Genomic DNA, 7,598 nt, shown 5'->3' with positions numbered 1-7,598 from the left:
ATTAAAAATAATAATAGTAAAATTTATTATTATTTTTATTATTATTATTATGTCATATTTAATGTGTATGGGGAATATGGCCAATGAAAACGCAAGTTTTAAAAATTTTTTTTTTTTTATCTGTGCACTTTATGGTTATAACTTGGTTCTTGTAAAGAGTTTACCCAACTGTGAACACCCAATTTTTTCCCAATTCATTCAGGCCTAAAAGGATGGGTTATACAAAAAAAAGTCTTAAGTAATAAGTCATTTTTAGCTTTTTTAAATTATTTTTATGTTCCACTCCCCAGTAATTCACCCAGTAATTCTAAAATTATTAATTCCTTCCAAATTTATCTATTCAAGTAGTCTGACGAAAATTCTTATATTTTTTCATATTGCAATGGCGTTTTTTTCTAATATTATGCACAACACAGTTGAACCCTGGCTCTTCTTTCTTCTTTTCCTCATTTCTGTCAAACTTCACTTCCTGTTTACTGTCTATTATAATAATAAAGCCAAAAACTCCAAAAATGTAATCTTTAAAAAATAGTTCCTTTTTCACTAGAAAATATGCATGTATTTATCATGCATGTATCAGTGTATCATACTGACTCTAAAATGCCTGAGAGCAGTATTAGGGCAGTACACTATGGCAAAAAAAACTATGAAATTTTTTCATCAGCCAGGACTGTCAATAAAACACACAGTATTCCTACTTGATTTCTGACTCTTTCCACGCCCTCAAAAAGGAACTCACACATTCCTAGCCATCAAGCGCTCCGCCGGAGCTTTAGCTAATGTGTAAGTGCCCTTCTCTTAAATTACTGTGTCTGCTGTGATTACTTATAGTCTCAGACACTGATGCAGACGTACTGAAGATCTGTACCTCCTCGTCTGTGCAGTGCGCATGAAGGTATAATTAACCACACAGCCTCAAGTCTCCTCATTTCAGTCTCAGCATATTAAACACAGCATGTCTCGGCCGCATTTGGCATCCTAAGTATCTCCATACTTGAGATGCGCAGACAAAGGAAAGACTTTGTTTCTCTTTCATAATTGCATTGTGTGTACTCTTACGCAGTGACCAGCGAACAGTCACGAGGCGAGAGGCACAGCCGCTACACGCGCACTCTCCGTGCTCTGTAAATTAGCATACCATCTGAATTCAGTGAGCACACGCAACTTTGGGGTCAATATGCATGTCAGCGGCGTGTGAGAAAAAGGGAGGGAGACAGAGAAAGGGCTCTCTCCAAGAAAGTCAAGTGGGGTTGACGGCTGAACAGTCTCTGCTTCTGTGTTCAGAATGGACGATTCTGTTTCCTACGCTTTGGAAAGCCAATCTCAGACTAACCCTTGCGAATAATCACAAATCCTTCTCTGTGCGTTTCAGTCTAGGACAGAAATGCCACACACACACATACACAGATGTATCTTTGAATCTTTGAGAGGCAGCTAATCCAAACCACTTTAATAACTTGTGTCGATAAGGATGTCAATTTAATGCTTTTCCAAAAGACTGTTAATATCTTCACATGCTTAATGTCCTCAGCCAGCACCAAGTTTGACATCATTACACCCCCAGCTTTTGCAATCAGCTTTTCGCTAATAATTATGCATAGCAGTTTTGTTTAATTACATTATGAGTTTAATTCGCCTCCGTTTTAGCGCTTCAGCATTACACATCTATCAAAGCTTTCTAGCTCTCCGAACATGCGTGCGTGTGTGTGGTGGGTAATTATGAATTTGCATAGCTGAAAACACACACTGGCATACACACTGATGGCCATCACAACTACCATTAATTACCTTTGCAATTAATTGCATCTTTTATTGTTATTATTGTTTAATCGGCTCTATAAAACAAAAGCCAAGAAAAATCTATGATCCATTATAATCAGAGGTTGTGGGTGACCAAAGAGGGTTGAGAGAAAGAGGAGAGAAACTATGTAATTACCGCCCTTCAAACCACAACAGCACCATTCTAATCAATAGACACACATAACCTTGAGATACAATTTGAAGTGGCAAATTCTCAGAGAGAGAGAGAAATGTTACAACCTCGCATAAAGAACGCTAACAAAAAATGAGTGGGTTGGAATAATGAGTTTTTTTCTGCATTAAATCCCTTTTTTATGCCGCAAATCCATTTCTTTGAACCCCTCAGTCAGGACGAGCTCTTTCCGTTAATCACTTCATTTTCCCGCTCAAATGGGTCGGCCCACTCGCAGACCTTGACTAAGTATGCAATGGCGGGATGGAAAGATGCAAATGTGGGGCAAAATTATGAAAATATGAGGTTTGGATAGAAGATTACTGCGAGAAGTAATTACGGGTGTTCGGTGGAAGGAGCTCCAGCCCATTTTCGCTTTCGCTGACAAGCCTCGCCGAGGCAAATACGAGAGTATGGAGCTAATGACTCTTAATGTGGCAAAGCTGGCCATAATTTCATAGTCCTCGCTCTTAATAAGCGTAGATGTAATGAATTGGTATTTAGAGGAAAAACTGTTTCCATATATCCGTTTAATGCCATTACTGAGCAAATTAACCTTGCAGGGGATTCATTAAGCTCTGTTCCGATTGGCTGATCATGCGGGTGGAACAGGAAACGTATTAAGGATGGACAACCTTTAAAACGCCGAGCCTCAAAGTTTTAGTGTCGGACAAAGTAGTTAATAACCACAGCTATAAAATCTAGCGTAGCGTTAGTTCTGGCAGGTCACGTTAGTCAAGCTCGCATCAGCTGACTCTCAGCTGATCCCCATCAACCTATAGGAATACGACACCTAAGCATTCATATGTAAGGTCCTTCAGTATTATCAGCAGTTTTCGCATTGCTCAATAGCTAATTACCCTCCTCCATCCCCAACTCCTCCTCTGTCAGTCAGGATTCAGCCTTCTGATTCTCCTTTGAATCAGACTAATTCTAAAATGTGTACATAACATTATTGAACTTTAACGATATCTGCAATACATTTATTTTGGTTCTGTTCTGTTTACCCTGGGGGGGGGGTGTCATGAGCGAGCCCACCGTTATGACTAAACAACACTTCAACCCTTCCCCCAGTCCACCTCTGGAGTGGAGCTGATTGACTCGTGATGTTTGAGAACCGCTCTGAGTTCGTTCCATCGAGAGGTCATAAACGAGAAGATGACTGACATATGTCTTTATGACTCAGTCACTTTGACTGATGTTCTACAAACGGCAAGAACAGATGAGAAAAGGATAAAAAAAGAAAACATGGCTTGCCATCAATCTTACTGTGAGAGCGAATCAGATTGATTCAGTATCTTTATATTACATTCATTCACTTTTTTTCTCTTTTTTTATTCTCCCTGTACTTGTTTTGTCTCAGTACAGCTATTTCTTTGTTTAACCATATTTAATTCTGAACACATACCAGACTTCTTTCTGTACCGATATAAACAACTAGTGAAAGACAAATAATGTCAAATTCAGTCAGTAAAAGAGTTAAAGGGGTAGTTCACCCAAAAATGAAAATCCTGAAAATGTCCTCACTTTGAAGTTGTTTTTTCACAAACGATGATATTTTGTAGAATGTGGATAACCAAAATGGTTGCTGGCCCACATTTACTTCCATAGTATTTTCCCCATACTATGGAAGTCAGTGGGGACCAGCAACTGTTTGGTTACAAGCATTCTTCAAAATATCTTCTTTTGTGTTCAACAGAAGAAACCTGAGGGTGAGTAAATTATGACAGAATTTTCCTTTTTGGGTGAACTATGCAGAATATATGGATAGTTGATGCATAAAAATGGTTTTAGTTTTAGATTTAAATATAAATATATTAATATAAAAGGTGTTGTGGCCAGCAACCATATCTCTCATTTACCATTTTAGATGTTATAAATGATTTTTTAATCGTGTGATATGGTCATAAAATCTCCATTTGTACCAATAATAAAACATTTTTTTGCAAGATGTTGTTTAGATGTTAACCTCGCAACCTACTTTGTGTGAGCTACCCATGAGCATTTTAACACTTCTCAAGTTCACATTAATATCCTAAAGTGCAGATCTAGCGTGGGCAGCATAATCAAAAGAATGAGAATAAGACATGCTCATTTGGAAATCGTTGAGTTGCCAAGAGAGACAAACTGCAATTCAGGGACAAATGATGATTTTACTCACGTTAATGAAAGAAATTTAAGGTTGGACTGTCATGTCTTTAACTGTTGAAGAGGGCTCTTAATTACGCCCCCTCTCAAAAGGAAAAAATAAAATCAAACTGTTTTCAATCAAAAGTTCGCTTTAAACAGACTTTGTAAATGGGGGGATTTATTTATATAATTGTTCTTTTATCTTTGTCTTTAGCTAGGGACGAGATTAAATCCATTATATTATAATTAAACATTTTCATTTAACAATGAGTTGCAAATTGGAGCGCAGGTCTTATGTGTGGGTGTTTGTGCCTGTTTGTTTGAAATGATGTGAATGGAGGGAGCATAAGCAAACACCTAAATCCTGAATAATTTAGATCTCTTCGATTTCTTCCCGTGGCTGTGTCTCTACCTACTGTACAGCGCAACCCAAACAGATGATGCCGTCATCTTAATTACTTAAAGAGTCTTCAATTATCAAATTCATTAGATAAGAAATTATACTTTTTGGAAATGAAAATATTGCAGGGTATTGCTTCACGGCGCAGAGGAGAATGTCAATGTACAGAAATGTACAATTACTGTAAAAATAATGCAGTATCTAAATCATGCAGTATGTATTTAAATTAAAAAACCTGATACCTGATACATGCAGTGATTCAATTACAACAGCTTTCACTCCTGCTATTTAACAAGCAGGGTCTGTTTTAAGTGAACCATGAGTTAAAAATGTTGAGTAGGTATAATAGATGTAAATGTGCTGCCATCTGCTGTTGGATGAGATTCTGTACAACATTAGAACTGCTTTGTAAATAGTCATCTTTAATCTTAAATGAAAATCTGCTTGTTATGTTCAGATTTCTCAATCACTCATTCTGACACTGTTATTTTAGTATTATGTACTATTATAGTTTTATTAATATTTTGAATTAGCTTTTGTTTTTATATTTTTAGTTTTAAAAACTAACATTAACTTTGGTTGTAATTTCTGATGTTTATGCAAAGCATATGACAGTTGGCCAGAAACTTCAAAAAACAATGATTTATCAACTGGAGTCATATGGATTACCATCATATTCTGTAATGTAAATTTTTTTGTACACTTTTTATTCACTTTTTGGCTTTTAAAACGTAATTTTTGAGCGTCCTATACATTATATGGACTCGCAGAGATGGATTATTTGTCTAAAAATCTTTGTTTGTGTTCATCTGAGGAAAGAAAGAAATATGGGATGGTACGATGCTGCTTCAAGTCCTCCTGGGACATTCGTACTTACGAGTTGACAAGTCGTTGTAGTTTCGCTTTCACAACGAAGCACATAGCGTCTTCAGGACATGGCTGCAGCGTCAACAATACTACAGCGAGAATAAAAGTTACGCCTTCTTTCTTTGCGTGAACATTTGGGCGGCGTTATGCAAATCTTCCCAGATCGTGACGTAGGTATGTGGGGGCGTGTTAGAACGAGCCGTTTTAGGAGGGTGTGGTTAACTCTTAACTTTTATAAAGAATATCTCTTTAGTCTTTAGACTTTTGACTAGACTCTTTAGACTTTAGTGTTTGCAACTTTACAGATCTTCTTTATGCACCAAGAGCTTGTAACACTCCAAAGAGAAAGGAAAAACTGAAATCGCATCATATGACCCCTTTAAAGAAAATTTCGAGTTTCCCACTCGTAATAACGACTTTGTGGTGGCGTTCATGTGCGTTCAACTCGTAAATACAATCTATCCGACATGACTTGAACGCACCATGAGAGTGAGTAAATGATGAAAGAATTATAATTTTTGCCGGGAGTATCCCTTTAACTGTTTTCTCCCAATTGTACAAACAATCTGCATTCAACGCTGTCATGGTCAGACAGCTGATTGCCATCATCACGAGGGCAGAGGTTAGATGTCAGACCATGTTTCAGTGATACAGACATACTATCAAAACAGTGCTTAATTTGTGTTTAATTGAAAGTGTGGGACTGAGCCTGTGTTTAATTGATAATGGTTTGGCAAACGAAATCTTAGAGGCTGTGTAAGGTTTCTTTAGATCTCTTTAAATATCCACTCTGTAAATATTTGAAAGTAAGAAACGAAACCCAGTAGGGTAAAGTCTGGCAAACCCAGCACTGAGTGAATTAACAAATGACCATTTCAAAATTATTAAGAACTTTTATGTTTAAAACGTTGTATTTTTTTAATATCAATTTAGCACTCATGTGCTTCTCGTGGATGAATTGCATTATTGTATTCCTCACTTATTCACGGGGCTTTGGATGAATGTAAATGTAAGCGTACTGTAAATGTTGTAAATGAACATCTCTCTATCTGAAGATAAAACATGATTTACATGCAAAAGAAATAAATATTGTGCAAATAGTTGCAAACTCAATCAAGTAGCAAAACACCACCATGACTATATCCTAAATGCAAAGGAAATTTCACACATATGAAATCAAAGATGTCAGTGTTTCTTCAGACAGAGACAAGTAACATATGATACATTAACTTATAGCATGACAGTATGTGAATTTAGGTGCACTCTAAAAAGGTTGGATTCATTAAATTTGTATTCATTTTAATCAATGTGAGAAAATACATTTTCACAGATTAGATTAGTAATTTTAAATAAATTTTGAAATAAATTTTAAAATGTATAAAATTACTGATATATATATATATATATATATATACATATAAATAATTACTTTTAATTTGTGAGTTAGTTAATTAGTGAAAATATACTGTGCAGCTTGAAAGTTTGTGAACCCTTCATAACTTTCTATATTTCTGCATAAATATGACCTAAAAGATCATTAGATTTTCACACAAGTCTTGAAAGTTGACAAAGAGAATCAAACAAATTAGACAAAAATATATACTATATACTAAGAAAAGCAATCCAGTTTTACTGTCAGTGGCAAAAGTATGTGAATCTTTGCTTTCAGTATCTGGTTTGCAGCAATAACTGCAGCTAAACGTTTCTTGTAACTGCTGATCTGTCCTGCACAACAGCTTATAGGAATTTTAGCCCATTTCTCAGTACAGAACCACGCCAACTCTGCGATTTTGGTGGGTTTTCTCCTATGAACGGCTTGCTTCTTCCACAACATTTCAATTGGATTAAGTCCAGACTTTGACTCAGTCATTCCAAAACATTTACTTTGTTCTTCTTTAACCATTCTTTGGCAGAACGACTTGTGTGTTCCATTCGTACACAATCTGTCTGACTGTGGATTTTCTCTCATTGTGTCGCTGATTAGTCTCTGGTCTGTCTGTGCGAGTTCAAGTGTTTTGAAGGAGGCATGGCTTTGGAGAGTGATTATGCAGGAAGGGTGGGGATCTTGTTTTCGAAGCTAACTTGCTGTCGCTAGCCTTTCTGAAATCGCCTACCCTACCTTTAACTGCTAATCCTAGAGATTCAAATACTTTTGCCACTATATTATATATAGCTTTTCTCTATATTTGGCACTATATACAGATATTTAAAGGGATAGTTCACCCAAAA

The sequence above is a fragment of the Sinocyclocheilus rhinocerous genome, unplaced genomic scaffold (assembly GCF_001515625.1).
Source record: "Sinocyclocheilus rhinocerous isolate Xijiao unplaced genomic scaffold, SAMN03320098_v1.1 scaffold1285, whole genome shotgun sequence".
Classification (NCBI taxonomy): domain Eukaryota; kingdom Metazoa; phylum Chordata; class Actinopteri; order Cypriniformes; family Cyprinidae; genus Sinocyclocheilus; species Sinocyclocheilus rhinocerous.
This window is presented reverse-complemented; position numbering follows the sequence as displayed.